Source organism: Pimephales promelas, chromosome 9 (genome assembly GCF_988280905.1).
Source record: "Pimephales promelas chromosome 9, fPimPro1.hap1.1, whole genome shotgun sequence".
NCBI classification, from domain to species: Eukaryota; Metazoa; Chordata; class Actinopteri; order Cypriniformes; family Leuciscidae; genus Pimephales; species Pimephales promelas.
The window spans coordinates 10,079,654-10,105,286 of NC_142777.1; positions in this window are offsets into that span (position 1 = coordinate 10,079,654).

A 25,633-nucleotide genomic window follows, 5' to 3' on the forward strand; every position below is an offset into this window, starting at 1 on the left:
ATTAGCTAAGTGCTAAATCATGCCAAGAAAATGCTACAAATTTCATAGTAACCATCTGTGACAACTACCAACCACCTATACCAGAACATCCAAGCAACCTCCTAGCAACACCCTAGCAACCACCTAGCAACCACCCAGAACACGTTAGCAACACCCTAGCAACCACCCAGAATACCCTAGCAACCACCTAACAACACCATAGCAACCACCCAGAACACCCTAGCAACCACCAAGAACACCCTAGCAACCACCAAGAACACCCTAGCAACCACCCAGAATACCCTAGCAACTGCCTACCAACACCATAGCAACCACCCATAACACCCTAGCAACCACCCAGAATACCCTAGCAACCACCTAGCAACACCCTAGCAACCACTCAGAACACCCTAGCAACCGCTTAGCAACACCATAGCAACCACCCAGAACACCCTAGCAACCACCTAGCAACACCCTAGCAACCACCTAGCAACACCCTAGCAACCACCCTAGCAACCAGCCATAACACCCTAGCAACCGGGTGGTGAGTTTTGCCACTGCAAGCACCACTTCACATTTTCCTCTGGAAATGTACATTCTAGTTAGTGGTGCTTGCTGAAAGCAAGGCAACACTATTACTATTGTGTTTTTTGAGTCGGCCCAAAAGTTTGGCACGCTACTCCTCCCGCAGTTTTTGTCACACACCCATGAATGAGGTCTCAAAACGTGCGGAATATTCGGGAATGGTGTGCTATGACTTTTCTAAGCGATCGGGGGTACGATGTTCGCCCGAAGGGCGAACAAATTTCCCAAAAATCCCATAGACTTAACATTGCGACAAACTTTGACGACTCATAGCTCCGAGCGAGAATTTCACAGAAGCCTGCGATTCACCACATTTGAAGAGGCTGACAGGCTCTGTAAGAACATACCTCACAATGGGGTAAAAGTTGCACCCCTGGGGGGCAGGAGCTGCCCAAATTTTCCCCATTGACCCCCATGTTATTTATTATTCTTCTTCTTCTTCTTCTTCTTATTATTATTCTGGCCACTTTTTGGTTCGCTACTCCTCCCGCAAATTTTGTCACAGACCCATGGGTGAGGTGTCAAATCGACCGGCTCATTTAGGAGAGGTGTGCTATGACTTTTCTAAGAGATCGGGGGTACGATGGTCGCCCCAGGGGCGAAAAACAGCCGAAAAAAATCCCATAGACTTAACATTGCGAAAAATTTTGACGAGTCATAGCTCTGAGATCGGATTTCGCAGAAACCTGTGATTTACCACATTTGAAGAGGGTGACAGGCTCTGTAAGAAAATACCTCACATTGGGGTAAAAGTTGCACCCCTTGGGGGCAGGAGCTGCCCAAAATTTTGCCAAAATTCCCATAGACTTAACATTGCGAAAAAATTTGACGAGTCATAGCTCTGAGCGAGGATTTCGCAGAAACCAGCAATTTACCACATTTGAAGAGGCTGACAGGCTCTGTAAGAAAATACCTCACAATGGGGTAAAGGTTGCACCCCTGGGGGGCAGGAGCTCCCCAAATATTTTTCCCATTGAAATTTTCTAGTATAGCATTTTACTATTCCAGGAAAAAGTTTGGAGCACTCCTACGTCCACATTTTTTGTCACAGACCCATGAATGAGGCATCAAATCGTGCGGCCTATTGAGGAGAAGTGTCAAATGAATTTTATAAGAGATCAGGGGTACGGTGCTCGCCCCAGGGGCGACCAAATTTCCAAAAAATCCCATAGACTTAACATTGAGACAAACTTTGACGACTCATAGCTCCGAACAACGATTTCGGAAAAATGTGTGATTTTCCACATTTGAAGAGGCTTGCAGGCTCTGTAAGAATATACCTCACAATGGGGTAAAAGTTGCACCCCTGGGGGGCAGGAGCTGCCCAAAGTTTTCCCCATTGACTTACTATGGTGAAGGACGTCCCATCAAATGCATGTGTTTTTCCTACTATGGTAAATTGCATAGGGATTTTGTATTGAACATAGCTCTGGATCACAGTGTCATAGAGACAAGGGGGCGGGCTCATTTTACTCAGACGACCAATCAGTCTCTCAGGATCATTGTGATGCTATCAAGCCACGCCCTAGCAACCATATAGAGCACCTTAGCAACAACTCCCATAGACTTCCATTGAAAGAGATCAAAGGGATATCTCCGGATAGAAGTGTCATAGAAACACAAGGGTGGTCTCGTTTGACTCGGGGTAGCAAACAGCCAATCATGAATCACCTCAACAATTTCTGGCCACACCCTAGCAACCATTATCGAGCACCTTAGCAACCAAATTTTAAAGAGGGATATCTTCCATTCTGAATGTCATACAGGCTTGGGAGTTGTATTATATCAATTATACTGACAAGCAGCCTTTGGAGATTCATGATTGGCAGCTGCCAAGCCACTCCCTAGCAACCAAAAAGAGTACCCTAGCAACCATTTTGCAAGGCCTACATCTCTGCATCAGAACATCGTATAGAGATGGGGGTTGGTTTATACATTCACATTGACTTTGGAGCTTCATGATTGGAAGCTGCCAAGCCACTCCCTAGCAACCAAAAAGAGTACCCTAGCAACCATTTTGCAAGGCCTACATCTCTGCATCAGAACATCGTATAGAGATGGGGGTTGGTTTATACATTCACATTGACTTTGGAGCTTCATGATTGGAAGCTGCCAAGCCACTCCCTAGCAACCAAACAGAGTACCCTAGCAACCGTTTTGCAAGACCTATATCTCTGCATCAAAACATCGTATAGAGATGGGGGTTGGGTCTTTTGACTCATGCTAGCACATAGAACTTTCAAAATGTTAAACATGCTAGCTGTGAATAGCTACATGCTAATATTGATTAGCTAAGTGTTAAATCATGCCATGAACAATATAAAAACTCTATAGTAACCATATGTGAACAATACCAACCACCTAGTAACACCATAGCAACCACCCAGAACACCCTAGCAACCACCTAGCAACACCATAGCAACCAACCAGAACACCCTAGCAACCGCCTAGCAACACCCTAGCAACCGCCTAGCAACCACCCAGAACACCTTAGCAACACCCTAGCAACCACCTAGCAACACCTTAGCAACCACCTAGCAACACCCTAGAAACCACCCAGAACACCCTAGCAACCGCCTAGCAACACCCTAGCAACCACCTAGAACATCCTAGCAACCACCTAGCAACACCCTAGCAACAACCCAGGACACCCTAGCAACCACCCAGAACACCCTAGCAACCACCTAGAAACACCCTAGCAACCATCCAGAACACCTTAGAAACACCCTAGCAACCACCTAGCAACACCTTAGCAACCACCCAGAAAACCCTAGCAACCACCTAGCAACACCCTAGCAACCACCCAGAACACCCTAGCAACCACCTAGCAACACCAAAGCAACCACCCAGAACACCCTAGCAACCACCCATAACACTCTAGCAACCGAGCGAGCTTTTTGCCACTGCAAGCACCACTTCACATTTTCCTCTGGAAATGTACATTCTAGTGTTGTGAATACTATTCTCCAAGACAAAACTTTGGCACGCTACTCCTCCCGCATTTTTTGTCACAGACACATGAATGAGGTGTCAAATCGACCAGCTCGTTAAGGAGAGGTGTGCTATGACTTTGCTAAGAGATCGGGTGTACGATGCTTGTCTAGCGGGCGATAAATCGGCCGAAAAATCTCCCATAGACTTAACATTGGCACCAAATTTGTGAGATCATATCTTTTGAATAGAAGGTCATAGAGACTTGGGGTTGGGCTCATTTGACTTGGCCTATTATACAGCCAACAAGTAGTGACATAGTAACTTAATATTCACGCCCTAGCAACCACTTAGGGCAGCCTAGCAACCATAAAACAACATATACAAGCCATATCTCAGCTCCAGAAAATAGAAGAAACATGGATTTTGCCTTTTTTGACTCAGACTGTCAACTAGTCTTTAAATATTAACTCATAAACTGTATAATCACACCATAGCAACCATTTAGGGTACCCCAGTAACCCTACAAACACATGAATAAGACATTTCTCAGCTGAATAAACCATTTATCATCACAAAAACATCGTACAGACGTGTTTGGTGTCTCGTATGCAAAAATGTGCCACACTCTAGCAACCGAGCGAGCTTTTTGCCACTGCAAGCACCACTTCACATTTTCCTCTGGAAATGTACATTCTAGTTAGTGGTGCTTGCTGAAAGCAAGGCAACACTATTACTATTGTGTTTTCTGAGCCGGCCAAAAAGTTTGACGCGCTACTCCTCCCGCAGTTTTTGTCACACACCCATGAATGAGGTCTCAAAACGTGCGGAATATTCGGGAATGGTGTGCTATGACTTTTCTAAGCGATCGGGGGTACGATGTTCGCCCGAAGGGCGAACAAATTTCCCAAAAATCCCATAGACTTAACATTGCGACAAACTTTGACGACTCATAGCTCCGAGCGAGAATTTCACAGAAGCCTGCGATTTACCACATTTGAAGAGGCTGACAGGCTCTGTAAGAACATACCTCACAATGGGGTAAAAGTTGCACCCCTGGGGGGCAGGAGCTGCCCAAATTTTCCCCATTGACCCCCATGTTATTTATTATTCTTCTTCTTATTATTATTCTGGCCACTTTTTGGTTCGCTACTCCTCCCGCAGCTTTTGTCACAGACCCATGGGTGAGGCGTCAAATCGACCGGCTCATTTAGGAGAGGTGTGCTATGACTTTTCTAAGAGATCGGAGGTACGATGGTCGCCCCAGAGCCGAAAAACGGCCCAAAAAAATCCCATAGACTTAACATTGCGCAAAAATTTGACGAGTCATAGCTCTGAGCGAGGATTTCGCAGAAACCAGCAATTTACCACATTTGAAGAGGCTGACAGGCTCTGTAAGAAAATACCTCACAATGGGGTAAAAGTTGCACCCCTGGGGGGCAGGAGCTGCCCAAAATTTTGCCAAAATTCCCATAGACTTAACATTGCGAAAAAATTTGACGAGTCATAGCTCTGAGCGAGGATTTCGCAGAAACCTGCAATTTACCACATTTGAAGAGGCTGACAGGCTCTGTAAGAAAATACCTCACAATGGGGTAAAAGTTGCACCCCTTGGGGGCAGGAGCTCCCCAAATTTTTCCCATTGAAAATTTTCTAGTATAGCATTTTACTATTCCAGGAAAAAGTTTGGAGCACTCCTACGTCCACAGTTTTTGTCACAGACCCATGAATGAGGCATCAAATCGTGCGGCCTATTGAGGAGAAGTGTCCTATCACTTTTATCAGAGATCGGGGGTACGGTGTTCGACCCAGGGGCGAACAAATTTCCAAAAAATCCCATAGACTTAACATTGAGACAAACTTTGACGACTCGTAGCTCCAAAAAAGGATTTCGGACAAACGTGAGATTTGCCACATTTGAAGAGGCTGGCAGGCTCTTTAAGAACATACCACACAATGGGGTAAAAGTTGCACCCCTGGGGGGCAGGAGCTGCCCAAAGTTTCCCCATTGACTTACTATGGTGAAGGACGTCCCATCAAATGCATGTGTTTTTCCTACTATGGTAAATTGCATAGGGATTTTGTATTGAACATAGCTCTGGATCACAGTGTCATAGAGACAAGGGGGCAGGCTCATTTTACTCAGATGACCAATCAGTCTCTCAGGATCATTGTGAAGCTATTAAGCCACGCCCTAGCAACCATATAGAGCACCTTAGCAACAACTCCCATAGACTTCCATTGAAAGAGATCAAAGGGATATCTCCGGATAGAAGTGTCATAGAAACATGAGGGTGGGCTCGTTTGACTTGAGCCAGCAAACAGCCAATCCTGAATCACCTCAACACTTACTGGCAACGCCCTAGCAACCATTGTAGAGCACCTTAGCAACCAAAATCCAAAGAGGGATATCTTCCATTCTGAATGTCATAGAGTCATGGGAGTTGGTTTATATCATTCATACTGACAAGCAGCCTGTGGAGTTTCATGATTGGCAGCTGCCAAGCCACTCCCTAGCAACCAAACAGAGTACCCTAGCAACCATTTTGCACGACCTATATCTCTGCATCAAAACATCGAATAGAGATGGGGGTTGGTTTATACATTCACATTGACTTTGGAGCTTCATGATTGGCAGCTGCCAAGCCAGTCCCTAACAACCAAACAGAGTACCCTAGCAACCATTTTGTAAGACCTACATCTCTGCATCAAAACATCGTATAGAGATGGGGGTTGGCTCTTTTTACTCATGCTAGCAAACATGACTTGCTACATGCTACACATGCTAGCAGAGAATAGCTACATGCTAATATTGATTAGCTAAGTGCTAAATCATGCCAAGAAAATGCTACAAATTTCATAGTAACCATCTGTGACAACTACCAACCACCTATACCAGAACATCCAAGCAACCTCCTAGCAACACCCTAGCAACCACCTAGCAACCACCCAGAACACGTTAGCAACACCCTAGCAACCACCCAGAATACCCTAGCAACCACCTAATAACACCATAGCAACCACCCATAACACCCTAGCAACCACCCAGAATACCCTAGCAACCACCTAGCAACACCCTAGCAACCACTCAGAACACCATAACAACCGCTTAGCAACACCATAGCAACCACCCAGAACACCCCAGCAACCACCTAGCAACACCCAAGCAACCACACAGAACACCCTAGCAACCACCTAGCAACCACCTAGCAACCACCCTAGCAACCACCCAGAACACCCTAGCAACCGGGTGGTGAGTTTTGCCACTGCAAGCACCACTTCACATTTTCCTCTGGAAATGTACATTCTAGTTAGTGGTGCTTGCTGAAAGCAAGGCAACACTATTACTATTGTGTTTTTTGAGTCGGCCCAAAAGTTTGACGCGCTACTCCTCCCGCAGTTTTTGTCACACACCCATGAATGAGGTCTCAAAACGTGCGGAATATTCGGGAATGGTGTGCTATGACTTTTCTAAGCGATCGGGGGTACGATGTTCGCCCGAAGGGCGAACAAATTTCCCAAAAATCCCATAGACTTAACATTGCGACAAACTTTGACGACTCATAGCTCCGAGCGAGGATTTCACAGAAGCCTGCGATTTACCACATTTGAAGAGGCTGACAGGCTCTGTAAGAACATACCTCACAATGGGGTAAAAGTTGCACCCCTGGGGGGCAGGAGCTGCCCAAATTTTCCCCCATTGACCCCAATGTTATTTAAAATTTCTAGTATAGCATTATACTATTCCAGGAAAAAGTTTGGAGCACTCCTACGTCCACAGTTTTTGTCAAAGACCCATGAATGAGGCATCAAATCGTGCGGCCTATTGAAGAGAAGTGTCCTATCACTTTTATCAGAGATCGGGGGTACGGTGTTCGACCCAGGGGCGAACAAATTTCCAAAAAATCCCATAGACTTAACATTGAGACAAACTTTGACAACTCATAGCTCCGAACAACGATTTCGGAAAAACGTGTGATTTGCCACATTTGAAGAGGCTGGCAGCCTCTGTAAGAATATACCTCACAATGGGGTAAAAGTTGCACCCCTGGGGGGCAGGAGCTACCCAAAATTTTCCCCATTGACTTACTATGGTGAAGGATGTCCCATCAAATGCATGTGTTTTTCCTACTATGGTAAATTGCATAGGGATTTTGTATTGAACATAGCTCTGGATCATAGTGTCATAGAGACAAGGGGGCGGGCTCATTTTACTCAGACGACCAATCAGTCTCTCAGGATCATTGTGAAGCTATCAAGCCACGCCCTAGCAACCATATAGAGCACCTTAGCAACAACTCCCATAGACTTCCATTGAAAGAGATCAAAGGGATATCTCCGGATAGAAGTGTCATAGAAACACAAGGGTGGTCTCGTTTGACTCGGGGTAGCAAACAGCCAATCATGAATCACCTCAACAATTTCTGGACACACCCTAGCAACCACTATCGAGCACCTTAGCAACCAAATTTTAAAGAGGGATATCTTACATTCTGAATGTCATACAGGCTTGGGAGTTGTATTATATCAATTATACTGACAAGCAGCCTTTGGAGATTCATGATTGGCAGCTGCCAAGCCACTCCCTAGCAACCAAAAAGAGTACCCTAGCAACCATTTTGCAAGGCCTACATCTCTGCATCAGAACATCGTATAGAGATGGGGGTTGGTTTATACATTCATATTGACTTTGGAGCTTCATGATTGGAAGCTGCCAAGCCACTCCCTAGCAACCAAACAGAGTACCCTAGCAACCATTTTGTAACAGCTATATCTCAGCATCAGAACATTGTATCACGATGGGGGTTGGGTCTTTTGACTCATGCTAGCACATAGAACTTTCAAAATGCTAAACATGCTAGCTGTGAATAGCTACATGCTAATATTGATTAGCTAAGTGCTAAATCATGCCATGAACAATATAAAAACTCTATAATAACCATATGTGAACACTACCAACCACCTAGTAATACCATAGCAACTACCCAGAATACCCTAGCAACAACCTAACAACACCATAGCAACCACCCAGAACACCCTAGCAACCGCATAGCAACACCCTAGCAACCACCTAGAAACTATCCAGAACACCTTAGCAACACCCTAGCAACCACCCCAAACACCATAGCAACCACCTAGCAACACCTTAGCAACCACCCAGAACACCCTAGCAACCACCTAGCAACACCATAGCAACCACCGAGCAACACCCTAGCAACCGCCTAGCAACCATCCAGAACACCTTAGCAACACCCTAGCAACCACCCAGAACACCCTAGCAACCACCTTGCAATACCCTAGCAACCACCTAGCAACACCCTAGCAACCACCCAGAACACCCTAGCAACCGCCTAGCAACACCCTAGCAACACCTTAGCAACCACCGAGCAACACCCTAGCAACTGCCTAGCAACCTTCCAGAACACCTTAGAAACACCCTAGCAACCACCTAGCAACCATCCAGAACACCCTAACAACCGCCTAGCAACAACCTAGCAACACCATAGCAACCACCCAGAACACCCTAGCAACAACCTAGCAACACCCTAGCAACCACCCCAAACACCATAGCAACCACCCAGAACACCCTAGCAACCGCCTAGCAACACCCTAGCAACCGCCTAGCAACCATCCAGAACACCTTAGCAACACCCTAGCAACCACCTAGCAACACCCAAGAAACCACCCAGAACACCCTAGCAACCACCTAGCAACACCTTAGCAACCACCCAGAATACCCTAGCAACCACCTAGCAACACCATAGCAACCACCCAGAACACCCTAGCAACCATCCAGAATACCTTAGCAACACCCTAGAAACCGCCTAGCAACACCCTAGCAACCACCTAGAACATTCTAGCAACCACCTAGCAACACCCTAGCAACAACCCAGGACATCCTAGCAACCACCCAGAACACCCTAGCAACCACCCAGAACACCTTAGCAACCACCCACAATACCCTAGCAACCACATAGCAACACCATAGCAACCACCCAGAACACCCTAGCAACACCCTAGCAACCACCTAGCAACCATCCAGAACACATTAGCAACACCCTAGCAACACCCTAGCAACCACTCAGAACACCCTAGCAACCACCTAGCCACATGCTAGCAACCATCTTGCAACACCCTAGCAACCACTCAGAACGCCATAGCAACCACCTAACAACACCCTAGCAACCACCCAGAACACCATAGCAACCACCTAGCAACCACCCAGAACACCCTAGCAACCGCCTAGCAACACCCTAGCAACACCCCGGAACACCCTAGCAACCACCCAGAACACCCTAGCAACCGAGCGAGCTTTTTGCCACTGCAAGCACCACTTCACATTTTCCTCTGGAAATGTACATTCTAGTGTTGTGAATACTATTCTCCAAGACAAAACTTTGGCACGCTACTCCTCCCGCATTTTTTGTCACAGACACATGAATGAGGTGTCAAATCGACCAGCTCGTTAAGGAGAGGTGTGCTATGACTTTTCTAAGCAATCGGTTGTACGATGTTCGTCTGGCGGGCGATAAATCGGACAGAAAAAGTCCCATAGACTTAACATTGGCACAAAATTGGTGAGATCATATCTTTTGAACAGAAGGTCATAGAGACATGGGGTTGGGCTCATTTTACTCGGCCTATCATGCAGCCAACAAGTAGAGACATAATAACTTCATATTTACGCCCTAGCAACCACTTAGGGCAGCCTAGCAACCATAAATCAACATATTCAAGTCATTTCTCAGCTTCAGAAAATAGAAGAAACATCGATTTTGCCTTTTTTGACTTAGACTGTCAACTAGTGTTTAAATATAATCTCATACACTGTATAATCACACCATAGCAACCATATAGAGTACCCTAGTAACCACCTGAACACATGAATAAGCCAATTCTCCGCTGAATAAGCCATTTCTCATCACACAAACATTGTACAGACATGTTTGGTGTCTCGTATGCAATCATGTACCACACTCTAGCAACCGGGTGGTGAGTTTTGCCACTGCAAGCACCACTTCACATTTTCCTCTGGAAATGTACATTCTAGTGTTGTGAATACTATTCTCCAAGACAAAAGTTTGGCACGCTACTCCTCCCGCATTTATTGTCGTAGATCCATGAATGTGGTGTCAAATCGACCCGGTCATTGAGGAGAGGTGTGCTATGACTTTTCTAAGCGATCGGTTGTACGATGTTTGTCTGGCGGGCGATAAATCGGACAGAAAAAGTCCCATAGACTTAACATTGGCACAAAATTGGTGAGATCATATCTTTTGAACAGAAGGTCATAGAGACTTGGGGTTGGGCTCTTTTTACTCGGCCTATCATGCAGCCAACAAGTAGAGACATAATAACTTCATATTTACGCCCTAGCAACCACTTAGGGCAGCCTAGCAACCATAAATCAACATATTCAAGTCATTTCTCAGCTTCAGAAAATAGAAGAAACATGGATTTTGCCTTTTTTTGATTTAGACTGTCAACTAGTGTTTAAATATAATCTCATACACTGTATAATCACACCATAGCAACCATATAGATTACCCTAGTAACCACCTGAACACATGAATAAGCCATTTCTCAGCTGAATAAACAATTTATCATCACAAAAACATCGTACAGACGTGTTTGGTGTCTCGTATGCAAAAATGTGCCACACTCTAGCAACCGAGCGAGCTTTTTGCCACTGCAAGCACCACTTCACATTTTCCTCTGGAAATGTACATTCTAGTTAGTGGTGCTTGCAAAGCAACACCATTGTTATCCTGCATACTTATTATTATTCCGCTACTTCTTCTTCTTCTTATTCCGTACAAATTTCGGCGCGCTACTCCTCCCGCAGCTTTTGTCACAGACCCATAAGAGAGGTGTCAAAACGTGCGGCTTGTTCGGGAATGGTGTGCTATGACTTTTCTAAGAGATCGGGTGTACGATGTTCGCACAGCGGACGAAAAAGCGGCCAAAAATGTCCCAAGTCATTTCCTATGGGGAATTTTCAAAAATTCTAATCCCAACTGTCACTTTCTCACAGAAACAAAAAGGGGCCTGACAGCCCTATTTTGACAGCTATTTCAGCCATTAAAACTTTAAAATGTTGAGAAATTTGTAAGCTATAAAAGTTGTATTCAACTTTTTGATATCTATTATACTTTTTTCACAATCTCTACTTTAGTCTCATGATGTTTTTCAAGCCGTTTCTGAAATTATAATGGGAGTCAATGAGAGAGACTGTTCAGAGCTAGAGCACGTGATGTCATAAGCTAGAGTGAGCCAGCTTGAAAACTAATGCTAAAAAATAATTTTTAAATCGCTGGCCTGGCCACAATCTTCACTCTTTGGCCATGAAATTATACTTAAAACGTAGGTATTTTTGTTGTGGTTCCTCTCGTGTGTTTAGTAAATCCCTCGGACTTATAGTTTTTTCTCTGTGTCCTTCCAAATGACAGGAGTGACCGACGATCCTCCATTGGCAGCAATTATAAATTCAGGTCAAACTTTAGTAATCAGAGCATTACGGACCAGTTTTTTAACTTGCCAAAGTGGTCCCTTTTTTCAACTCTATCCACACAAAAAATACATCACAGCGATCACAAAGGCCTTGTCTCGCTAACGGTCAGGTCATTTCGCTGATACAACCTATAGTTTTGTCTCTAGGGAGGTTTGTTCGAGGCCAAGTATCAGCGATTTTGACTAAACATTGGGGGATTTTCAAAAATTCAAATCCCAACTGTCACTTTCTCACAGACACAAAAGGGCCTGACAGCCCTGCTGTAGTGCAGACATCTCTCTCTCCCTAGGAGGATTTATTTTATCAGGCAACCAATAAATAATGGCCTAAAATCTTCATGGTCACACCATAGCAACCAGTTACAGCACCCTAGCAACCGTGGGCGATAGGCACGAGGCCTGCGGCCTCGTGCCATACTAAATAACTCTATAAAAACTCTATAAAAACTAATTTTAGAGACTAAATAGTAATCATCTGTTAAAAAATACACGCCGACATCACAGACCCCTGATTGAGGCGTCAAATTTTGAGGATTATTGAGGAGAGGTGTGCTGTGACTTTTCGTAGCGATCGGGGGTACGGTGTTCGCCCCAGGGGCAAATCATTGGGTAAAAAAGTCCCATAGACTTTTAGTGTTTTTCCTACTATGGTAAATTGCATAGGGATTTTGTATTAAACATAGCTCTGGATCACAGTGTCATAGAGACAAGGGGGCAGGCTCATTTTACTCAGATGACCAATCAGTCTCTCGGGATCATTGTGAAGCTATTAAGCCACGCCCTAGCAACCATATAGAGCACCTTAGCAACAAGTACCATAGACTTCCATTGAAAGAGATCAAAGGGATATCTCCGGATAGAAGTGTCATAGAAACATGAGGGTGGGCTCGTTTGACTTGGGCCAGCAAACAGCCAATCATGAATCACCTCAACAATTTCTGGCCATGCCCTAGCAACCATTGTAGAGCACCTTAGCAACCAAAATCCAAAGAGGGATATCTTCCATTCTGAATGTCATAGAGGCATGGGAGTTGGTTTATCATTCATACTGACAAGCAGCCTTTGGAGTTTCATGATTGGCAGCTACCAAGCCACTCCCTAGCAACCAAACAGAGTACCCTAGCAACCATTTTGCAAGACTTTATCTCTGCATCAAAACATCGTATAGAGATGGGGATTGGTTCATACATTCACATTGACTTTTGAGCTTCATGATTGGCAGCTGCCAAGCCACTCCCTAGCAACCAAACAGAGTACCCTAGCAACCGTTTTGTAAGACCTACATCTCTGCATCAAAACATTGTATAGAGATGGGGGTTGGCTCTTTTTACTCATGCTAGCAAACATGACTTGCTACATGCTACACATGCTAGCAGAGAATAGCTACATGCTAATATTGATTAGCTAAGTGTTAAATCATGCCATGAACATTATAAAAACTCTATAGTAACCATATATGAACACTACCAACCACCTAGTAACACCATAGCAACCACCCAAAATACCATATTAACCACCTAAAACACCCTAGCAACCACCTAGCAACACCATAGCAACCACCCAGAACACCCTAGCAACCACCTAGCAACACCATAGCAACCACCCATAACACCCTAGCAATCACCCAGAACACCCTAGCAACCACTCAGAACACCCTAGCAACCACCTAGCAACACCATAGCAACCACCCAGAACACCCTAGCAACCGCCTAGCAACACCCTAGCAACCACACAGAACACCCTAGCAACCACCTAGCAACACCCTAGCAACCACCCAGAACACCCTAGCAACCGAGCGAGCTTTTTGCCACTGCAAGCACCACTTCACATTTTCCTCTGGAAATGTACATTCTAGTTAGTGGTGCTTGCTGAAAGCAAGGCAACACTATTACTATTGTGTTTTTTGAGCCGGCCCAAAAGTTTGACGCGCTACTCCTCACGCAGTTTTTGTCACACACCCATGAATGAGGTCTCAAAACGTGCGGAATATTCGGGAATGGTGTGCTATGACTTTTCTAAGCGATCGGGGGTACGATGTTCGCCCGAAGGGCGAACAAATTTCCCAAAAATCCCATAGACTTAACATTGCGACAAACTTTGACGACTCATAGCTCCGAGCGAGAATTTCACAGAAGCCTGCGATTTACCACATTTGAAGAGGCTGACAGGCTCTGTAAGAACATACCTCACAATGGGGTAAAAGTTGCACCCCTGGGGGGCAGGAGCTGCCCAAATATTCCCCCATTGACCCCCATGTTATTAGTGGTGCTTGCTGAAAGCAAGGCAACACTATTACTATTGTGTTTTTTGAGTCGGCCCAAAAGTTTGGCACGCTACTCCTCCCGCAGTTTTTGTCACACACCCATGAATGAGGTCTCAAAACGTGCGGAATATTCGGGAATGGTGTGCTATGACTTTTCTAAGCGATCGGGGGTACGATGTTCGCCCGAAGGGCGAACAAATTTCCCAAAAATCCCATAGACTTAACATTGCGACAAACTTTGACGACTCATAGCTCCGAGCGAGAATTTCACAGAAGCCTGCGATTTACTACATTTGAAGAGGCTGACAGGCTCTGTAAGAACATACCTCACAATGGGGTAAAAGTTGCACCCCTGGGGGGCAGGAGCTGCCCAAATTTTCCCCCATTGACTCCCATGTTATTTATTAGTGGTGCTTGCTGAAAGCAAGGCAACACTATTACTATTGTGTTTTTTGAGTCGGCCCAAAAGTTTGGCACGCTACTCCTCCCGCAGTTTTTGTCACACACCCATGAATGAGGTCTCAAAACGTGCGGAATATTCGGGAATGGTGTGCTATGACTTTTCTAAGCGATCGGGGGTACGATGTTCGCCCGAAGGGCGAACAAATTTCCCAAAAATCCCATAGACTTAACATTGCGACAAACTTTGACGACTCATAGCTCCGAGCGAGAATTTCACAGAAGCCTGCGATTTACTACATTTGAAGAGGCTGACAGGCTCTGTAAGAACATACCTCACAATGGGGTAAAAGTTGCACCCCTGGGGGGCAGGAGCTGCCCAAATTTTCCCCCATTGACTCCCATGTTATTTATTAGTGGTGCTTGCTGAAAGCAAGGCAACACTATTACTATTGTGTTTTTTGAGTCGGCCCAAAAGTTTGGCACGCTACTCCTCCCGCAGTTTTTGTCACACACCCATGAATGAGGTCTCAAAACGTGCGGAATATTCGGGAATGGTGTGCTATGACTTTTCTAAGCGATCGGGGGTACGATGTTCGCCCGAAGGGCGAACAAATTTCCCAAAAATCCCATAGACTTAACATTGCGACAAACTTTGACGACTCATAGCTCCGAGCGAGGATTTCACAGAAGCCTGCGATTTACCACATTTGAAGAGGCTGACAGGCTCTGTAAGAACATACCACACAATGGGGTAAAAGTTGCACCCCTGGGGGGCAGGAGCTGCCCAAATATTCCCCCATTGACCCCCATGTTATTTATTATTAGTGGTGCTTGCTGAAAGCAAGGCAACACTATTACTATTGTGTTTTTTGAGTCGGCCCAAAAGTTTGGCACGCTACTCCTCCCGCAGTTTTTGTCACACACCCATGAATGAGGTCTCAAAACGTGCGGAATATTCGGGAATGGTGTGCTATGACTTTTCTAAGCGATCGGGGGTACGATGTTCGCCCGAAGGGCGAACAAATTTCCCAAAAATCCCATAGACTTAACATTGCGACAAACTTTGACGACTCATAGCTCCGAGCGAGAATTTCACAGAAGCCTGCGATTTACTACATTTGAAGAGGCTGACAGGCTCTGTAAGAACATACCTCACAATGGGGTAAAAGTTGCACCCCTGGGGGGCAGGAGCTGCCCAAATTTTCCCCCATTGACTCCCATGTTATTTATTAGTGGTGCTTGCTGAAAGCAAGGCAACACTATTACTATTGTGTTTTTTGAGTCGGCCCAAAAGTTTGGCACGCTACTCCTCCCGCAGTTTTTGTCACACACCCATGAATGAGGTCTCAAAACGTGCGGAATATTCGGGAATGGTGTGCTATGACTTTTCTAAGCGATCGGGGGTACGATGTTCGCCCGAAGGGCGAACAAATTTCCCAAAAATCCCATAGACTTAACATTGCGACAAACTTTGACGACTCATAGCTCCGAGCGAGAATTTCACAGAAGCCTGCGATTTACTACATTTGAAGAGGCTGACAGGCTCTGTAAGAACATACCTCACAATGGGGTAAAAGTTGCACCCCTGGGGGGCAGGAGCTGCCCAAATTTTCCCCCATTGACTCCCATGTTATTTATTAGTGGTGCTTGCTGAAAGCAAGGCAACACTATTACTATTGTGTTTTTTGAGTCGGCCCAAAAGTTTGGCACGCTACTCCTCCCGCAGTTTTTGTCACACACCCATGAATGAGGTCTCAAAACGTGCGGAATATTCGGGAATGGTGTGCTATGACTTTTCTAAGCGATCGGGGGTACGATGTTCGCCCGAAGGGCGAACAAATTTCCCAAAAATCCCATAGACTTAACATTGCGACAAACTTTGACGACTCATAGCTCCGAGCGAGGATTTCACAGAAGCCTGCGATTTACCACATTTGAAGAGGCTGACAGGCTCTGTAAGAACATACCACACAATGGGGTAAAAGTTGCACCCCTGGGGGGCAGGAGCTGCCCAAATATTCCCCCATTGACCCCCATGTTATTAGTGGTGCTTGCTGAAAGCAAGGCAACACTATTACTATTGTGTTTTCTGAGCCGGCCAAAAAGTTTGACGCGCTACTCCTCCCGCAGTTTTTGTCACACACCCATGAATGAGGTCTCAAAACGTGCGGAATATTCGGGAATGGTGTGCTATGACTTTTCTAAGCGATCGGGGGTACGATGTTCGCCCGAAGGGCGAACAAATTTCCCAAAAATCCCATAGACTTAACATTGCGACAAACTTTGACGACTCATAGCTCCGAGCGAGAATTTCACAGAAGCCTGCGATTTACCACATTTGAAGAGGCTGACAGGCTCTGTAAGAACATACCTCACAATGGGGTAAAAGTTGCACCCCTGGGGGGCAGGAGCTGCCCAAATTTTCCCCATTGACCCCCATGTTATTTATTATTCTTCTTCTTATTATTATTCTGGCCACTTTTTGGTTCGCTACTCCTCCCGCAGCTTTTGTCACAGACCCATGGGTGAGGCGTCAAATCGACCGGCTCATTTAGGAGAGGTGTGCTATGACTTTTCTAAGAGATCGGAGGTACGATGGTCGCCCCAGAGCCGAAAAACGGCCCAAAAAAATCCCATAGACTTAACATTGCGCAAAAATTTGACGAGTCATAGCTCTGAGCGAGGATTTCGCAGAAACCAGCAATTTACCACATTTGAAGAGGCTGACAGGCTCTGTAAGAAAATACCTCACAATGGGGTAAAAGTTGCACCCCTGGGGGGCAGGAGCTGCCCAAAATTTTGCCAAAATTCCCATAGACTTAACATTGCGAAAAAATTTGACGAGTCATAGCTCTGAGCGAGGATTTCGCAGAAACCTGCAATTTACCACATTTGAAGAGGCTGACAGGCTCTGTAAGAAAATACCTCACAATGGGGTAAAAGTTGCACCCCTTGGGGGCAGGAGCTCCCCAAATTTTTCCCATTGAAAATTTTCTAGTATAGCATTTTACTATTCCAGGAAAAAGTTTGGAGCACTCCTACGTCCACAGTTTTTGTCACAGACCCATGAATGAGGCATCAAATCGTGCGGCCTATTGAGGAGAAGTGTCCTATCACTTTTATCAGAGATCGGGGGTACGGTGTTCGACCCAGGGGCGAACAAATTTCCAAAAAATCCCATAGACTTAACATTGAGACAAACTTTGACGACTCGTAGCTCCAAAAAAGGATTTCGGACAAACGTGAGATTTGCCACATTTGAAGAGGCTGGCAGGCTCTTTAAGAACATACCACACAATGGGGTAAAAGTTGCACCCCTGGGGGGCAGGAGCTGCCCAAAGTTTCCCCATTGACTTACTATGGTGAAGGACGTCCCATCAAATGCATGTGTTTTTCCTACTATGGTAAATTGCATAGGGATTTTGTATTGAACATAGCTCTGGATCACAGTGTCATAGAGACAAGGGGGCAGGCTCATTTTACTCAGATGACCAATCAGTCTCTCAGGATCATTGTGAAGCTATTAAGCCACGCCCTAGCAACCATATAGAGCACCTTAGCAACAACTCCCATAGACTTCCATTGAAAGAGATCAAAGGGATATCTCCGGATAGAAGTGTCATAGAAACATGAGGGTGGGCTCGTTTGACTTGAGCCAGCAAACAGCCAATCCTGAATCACCTCAACACTTACTGGCAACGCCCTAGCAACCATTGTAGAGCACCTTAGCAACCAAAATCCAAAGAGGGATATCTTCCATTCTGAATGTCATAGAGTCATGGGAGTTGGTTTATATCATTCATACTGACAAGCAGCCTGTGGAGTTTCATGATTGGCAGCTGCCAAGCCACTCCCTAGCAACCAAACAGAGTACCCTAGCAACCATTTTGCACGACCTATATCTCTGCATCAAAACATCGAATAGAGATGGGGGTTGGTTTATACATTCACATTGACTTTGGAGCTTCATGATTGGCAGCTGCCAAGCCAGTCCCTAACAACCAAACAGAGTACCCTAGCAACCATTTTGTAAGACCTACATCTCTGCATCAAAACATCGTATAGAGATGGGGGTTGGCTCTTTTTACTCATGCTAGCAAACATGACTTGCTACATGCTACACATGCTAGCAGAGAATAGCTACATGCTAATATTGATTAGCTAAGTGCTAAATCATGCCAAGAAAATGCTACAAATTTCATAGTAACCATCTGTGACAACTACCAACCACCTATACCAGAACATCCAAGCAACCTCCTAGCAACACCCTAGCAACCACCTAGCAACCACCCAGAACACGTTAGCAACACCCTAGCAACCACCCAGAATACCCTAGCAACCACCTAATAACACCATAGCAACCACCCATAACACCCTAGCAACCACCCAGAATACCCTAGCAACCACCTAGCAACACCCTAGCAACCACTCAGAACACCATAACAACCGCTTAGCAACACCATAGCAACCACCCAGAACACCCCAGCAACCACCTAGCAACACCCAAGCAACCACACAGAACACCCTAGCAACCACCTAGCAACCACCTAGCAACCACCCTAGCAACCACCCAGAACACCCTAGCAACCGGGTGGTGAGTTTTGCCACTGCAAGCACCACTTCACATTTTCCTCTGGAAATGTACATTCTAGTGTTGTGAATACTATTCTCCAAGACAAAACTTTGGCACGCTACTCCTCCCGCATTTTTTGTCACAGACACATGAATGAGGTGTCAAATCGACCAGCTCGTTAAGGAGAGGTGTGCTATGACTTTTCTAAGCAATCGGTTGTACGATGTTCGTCTGGCGGGCGATAAATCGGACAGAAAAAGTCCCATAGACTTAACATTGGCACAAAATTGGTGAGATCATATCTTTTGAACAGAAGGTCATAGAGACATGGGGTTGGGCTCATTTTACTCGGCCTATCATGCAGCCAACAAGTAGAGACATAATAACTTCATATTTACGCCCTAGCAACCACTTAGGGCAGCCTAGCAACCATAAATCAACATATTCAAGTCATTTCTCAGCTTCAGAAAATAGAAGAAACATCGATTTTGCCTTTTTTGACTTAGACTGTCAACTAGTGTTTAAATATAATCTCATACACTGTATAATCACACCATAGCAACCATATAGAGTACCCTAGTAACCACCTGAACACATGAATAAGCCAATTCTCCGCTGAATAAGCCATTTCTCATCACACAAACATTGTACAGACATGTTTGGTGTCTCGTATGCAATCATGTACCACACTCTAGCAACCGGGTGGTGAGTTTTGCCACTGCAAGCACCACTTCACATTTTCCTCTGGAAATGTACATTCTAGTTTATTATTCTTCTTCTTCTTCTTCTTATTATTCTGGCCACTTTTTGGTTCGCTACTCCTCCCGCAGATTTTGTCACAGACCCATGGGTGAGGTGTCAAATCGACCGGCTCATTTAGGAGAGGTGTGCTATGACTTTTCTAAGAGATCGGGGGTACGATGTTCGCCCCAGGGGCGAAAAACGGCCAAAAAAAATCCCATAGACTTAACATGGCGAAAAAATTTGACGAGTCATAGCTCTGAGCGAGGATTTCGCAGAAACTTGCAATTTACCACATTTGAAGAGGCTGACAGGCTCTTTAAGAAAATACCTCACAATGGGGTAAAGGTTGCACCCCTGGGGGGCAGGAGCTCCCCAAATATTTTTCCCATTGAAAATTTCTAGTATAGCATTTTACTATTCCAGGAAAAAGTTTGGAGCACTCCTACGTCCACATTTTTTGTCACAGACCCATGAATGAGGCATCAAATCGTGCGGCCTATTGAGGAGAAGTGTCAAATGAATTTTATAAGAGATCAGGGGTACGGTGGTCGCCCCAGGGGCGAACAAATTTCCAAAAAATCCCATAGACTTAACATTGAGACAAACTTTGACGACTCATAGCTCCGAACAACGATTTCGGAAAAATGTGTGATTTTCCACATTTGAAGAGGCGTGCAGGCTCTGTAAGAATATACCTCACAATGGGGTAAAAGTTGCACCCCTGGGGGGCAGGAGCTACCCAAAATTTTCCCCATTGACTTACTATGGTGAAGGATGTCCCATCAAATGCATGTGTTTTTCCTACTATGGTAAATTGCATAGGGATTTTGTATTGAACATAGCTCTGGATCACAGTGTCATAGAGACAAGGGGGCGGGCTCATTTTACTCAGACGACCAATCAGTCTCTCAGGATCATTGTGATGCTATCAAGCCACGCCCTAGCAACCATATAGAGCACCTTAGCAACAACTCCCATAGACTTCCATTGAAAGAGATCAAAGGGATATCTCAGGATATAAGTGTCATAGAAACATGAGGGTGGGCTCGTTTGACTTGGGCCAGCAAACAGCCAATCATGAATCACCTCAACAATTTCTGGCCATGCCCTAGCAACCATTATCGAGCACCTTAGCAACCAAATTTTAAAGAGGGATATCTTCCATTCTGAATGTCATACAGGCTTGGGAGTTGTATTATATCAATTATACTGACAAGCAGCCTTTGGAGATTCATGATTGGCAGCTGCCAAGCCACTCCCTAGCAACCAAAAAGAGTACCCTAGCAACCATTTTGCAAGGCCTACATCTCTGCATCAGAACATCGTATAGAGATGGGGGTTGGTTTATACATTCACATTGACTTTGGAGCTTCATGATTGGAAGCTACCAAGCCAGTCCCTAGCAACCAAACAGAGTACCCTAGCAACCGTTTTGCAAGACCTATATCTCTGCATCAAAACATCGTATAGAGATGGGGGTTGGTTTATCCATTCACATTGACTTTGGAGCTTCATGATTGGCAGCTGCCAAGCCACTCCCTAGCAACCAAACAGAGTACCCTAGCAACCATTTTGTAACAGCTATATCTCAGCATCAGAACATTGTATCGCGATGGGGGTTGGGTCTTTTGACTCATGCTAGCACATAGAAATTTCAAAATGCTAAACATGCTAGCTGTGAATAGCTACATGCTAATATTGATTAGCTAAGTGCTAAATCATGCCATGAACAATATAAAAACTCTATAATAACCATATGTGAACACTACCAACCACCTAGTAATACCATAGCAACTACCCAGAATACCCTAGCAACAACCTAACAACACCATAGCAACCACCCAGAACACCCTAGCAACCGCATAGCAACACCCTATCAACCACCTAGAAACTATCCAGAACACCTTAGCAACACCCTAGCAACCACCCCAAACACCATAGCAACCACCTAGCAACACCTTAGCAACCACCCATAACACCCTAGCAACCGCCTAGCAACCATCCAGAACACCTTAGCAACACCCTAGCAACCACCTAGCAACACCCTAGCAACCACCCAGAACACCCTAGCAACCACCTAGCAACACCCTAGCAACCACCCAGAACACCCTAGCAACACCCTAGCAACCACCTAGCAACACCTTAGCAACCACCGAGCAACACCCTAGCAACCGCCTAGCAACCATCCAGAACACCTTAGCAACACCCTAGCAACCACCTAGCAACACCCTAGCAACCACCCAGAACACCCTAGTAACCACCTAGCAACACCCTAGCAACCACCCAGAATACCCTAGCAACCACATAGCAACCACCTAGCAACACCCAGAACAACTTAGCAACCAACAATAATACCCTAGCAACCGCCTAGCAACCACCCAGAACACCATAGCAAACAGCCATAACACCCTAGCAACCGGGTGGTGAGTTTTGCCACTGCAAGCACCACTTCACATTTTCCTCTGGAAATGTACATTCTAGTGTTGTGAATACTATTCTCCAAGACAAAACTTTGGCACGCTACTCCTCCCGGATTTTTTGTCGTAGACCCATGAATGAGGTGTCAAATCGACCGGCTCATTTAGGAGAGGTGTGCTATGACTTTTTTAAGCGATCGGTTGTACGATGTTCGTCTGGCGGGCGATAAATCGGCCAAAAAAAGTCCCATAGACTTAACATTGGCACCAAATTTGTGAGATCATATCTTTTGACCAGAAGGTCATAGAAACTTGGGGTTGGGCTCTTTTGACTCGGCCTATCATGCAGCTAACAATTAGTGACATAATAACTTCATATTCATGCCCTAGCAACCACTTAGGGCAGCCTAGCAACCATAAAACAACATATTCAAGACATATCTCAGCTCCAGAAAATAGAAGAAACATGGATTTTGCCTTTTTTTGACTCAGACTGTCAACTAGTCTTTAAATATCATCTTATAAACTGTATAAGCACACCATAGCAACCATGTAGGGTACCCTAGTAACCACACAAACAAACGAATAAGCCATATCTCAGCCCCAGAACATCGTACACACATGATTGTTGGCTCGTATGCAATCCTGTACCACACCCTAGCAACCGGGTGGTGAGTTTTGCCACTGCAAGCACCACTTCACATTTTCCTCTGGAAATGTACATTCTAGTGTTGTGAATACTATTCTCCAAGACAAAACTTTGGCACGCTACTCCTCCCGCATTTTTTGTCACAGACACATGAATGAGGTGTCAAATCGACCAGCTCGTTAAGGAGAGGTGTGCTATGACTTTTCTAAGAGATCGGGTGTACAATGCTTGTCTAGCGGGCGATAAATCGGCCGAAAAATCTCCCATAGACTTAACATTGGCACCAAATTTGTGAGATCATATCTTTTGAATAGAAGGTCATAGAGACTTGGGGTTGGGCTCATTTGACTCGGCCTATCATACAGCCAACAAGTAGTGACATAGTAACTTAATATTCACGCCCTAACAACCACTTAGGGCAGCCTAGCAACGATAAAACAACATATACAAGCCATATCTCAGCTCTAGAAAATAGAAAAAAACATGGATTTTGCATTTTTTGACTTAGACTGTCAACTAGTCTTTAAATATTAACTCATAAACTGTATAATCACACCATAGCAACCATATAGGGTACCCTATTAACCCTACAAACACATGAATAAGCCATATCTCAGCACCAGAACATCGTACGGACATGGTTGTTGTCTCATATGGAATTCTGTACCACACTCTAGCAACCGAGCGAGCTTTTTGCCACTGCAAGCACCACTTCACATTTTCCTCTGGAAATGTACATTCTAGTGTTGTGAATACTATTCTCCAAGACAAAACTTTGGCACGCTACTCCTCCTGCATTTATTGTCGTAGATCCATGAATGTGGTGTCAAATCGACCCGGTCATTGAGGAGAGGTGTGCTATGACTTTTCTAAGCGATCGGTTGTACGATTTTCGTCTGGTGGGCGATAAATCGGACCGAAAAAGTCTCATAGACTTAACATTGGCATAAAATTGGTGAGATCATATCTTTTGAACAGATGGTCATAGAGACATGGGGTTGGGCTCTTTTTACTCGGCCTATCATGCAGCTAACAAGTAGAGACATAATAACTTCATATCTACGCCCTAGCAACCACTTAGGGCAGCCTAGCAACCATAAATCAACATATTCAAGTCATTTCTCAGCTTCAGAAAATAGAAGAAACATGGAGTTTGCCTTTTTTGACTCAGACTGTCAACTAGTCTTTACATATAATCTCATACACTGTATAAGCACACCATAGCAACCATATAGAGTACCCTAGTAACCACCTGAACACATTAATAAACCATATTTCAGCTTAATAAGCCATATATCATCACAAAAACATCGTACAGACATGGTTGTTGTCTCATATGCAATTCTGTACCACACTCTAGCAACCGAGCGAGCTTTTTGCCACTGCAAGCACCACTTCACATTTTCCTCTGGAAATGTACATTCTAGTGTTGTGAATACTATTCTCCAAGACAAAACTTTGGCACGCTACTCCTCCCGCATTTTTTGTCACAGACACATGAATGAGGTGTCAAATCGACCAGCTCGTTAAGGAGAGGTGTGCTATGACTTTTCTAAGAGATCGGGTGTACGATGCTTGTCTAGCGGGCGATAAATCGGCCGAAAAATCTCCCATAGACTTAACATTGGCACCAAATTTGTGAGATCATATCTTTTGAATAGAAGGTCATAGAGACTTGGGGTTGGGCTCATTTGACTCGGCCTATCATACAGCCAACAAGTAGTGACATAGTAACTTAATATTCACGCCCTAGCAACCACTTAGGGCAGCCTAGCAACCATAAAACAACATATACAAGCCATATCTCAGCTCCAGAAAATAGAAGAAACATGGATTTTGCCTTTTTTTGACTTAGACTGTCAACTAGTCTTTAAATATCAACTCATAAACTGTATAATCACACCATAGCAACCATATAGGGTACCCCAGTAACCCTACAAACACATGAATAAGACATGTCTCAGCTGAATAAACCATTTATCATCACAAAAACATCGTACAGACGTGTTTGGTGTCTCGTATGCAAAAATGTGCCACACTCTAGCAACCGAGCGAGCTTTTTGCCACTGCAAGCACCACTTCACATTTTCCTCTGGAAATGTACATTCTAGTTATTCTTCTTCTTCTTATTATTATTCTGGCCACTTTTTGGTTCGCTACTCCTCCCGCAGATTTTGTCACAGACCCATGGGTGAGGTGTCAAATCGACCGGCTTATTTAGGAGAGGTGTGCTATGACTTTTCTAAGCAATCGGGGGTACGATGGTCGCCTCAGGGGCGAAAAACGGCCAAAAAAAATCCCATAGACTTAACATTACGACAAACTTTGACGAGTCATAGCTCTGAGATCGGATTTCGCAGAAACCTGTGATTTACCACATTTGAAGAGGGTGACAGGCTCTGTAAGAAAATACCTCACAATGGGGTAAAAGTTGCACCCCTTGGGGGCAGGAGCTCCCCAAATTTTTCCCATTGAAAATTTTCTAGTATAGCATTTTACTATTCCAGGAAAAAGTTTGGAGCACTCCTACGTCCACAGTTTTTGTCACAGACCCATGAATGAGGCATCAAATCGTGCGG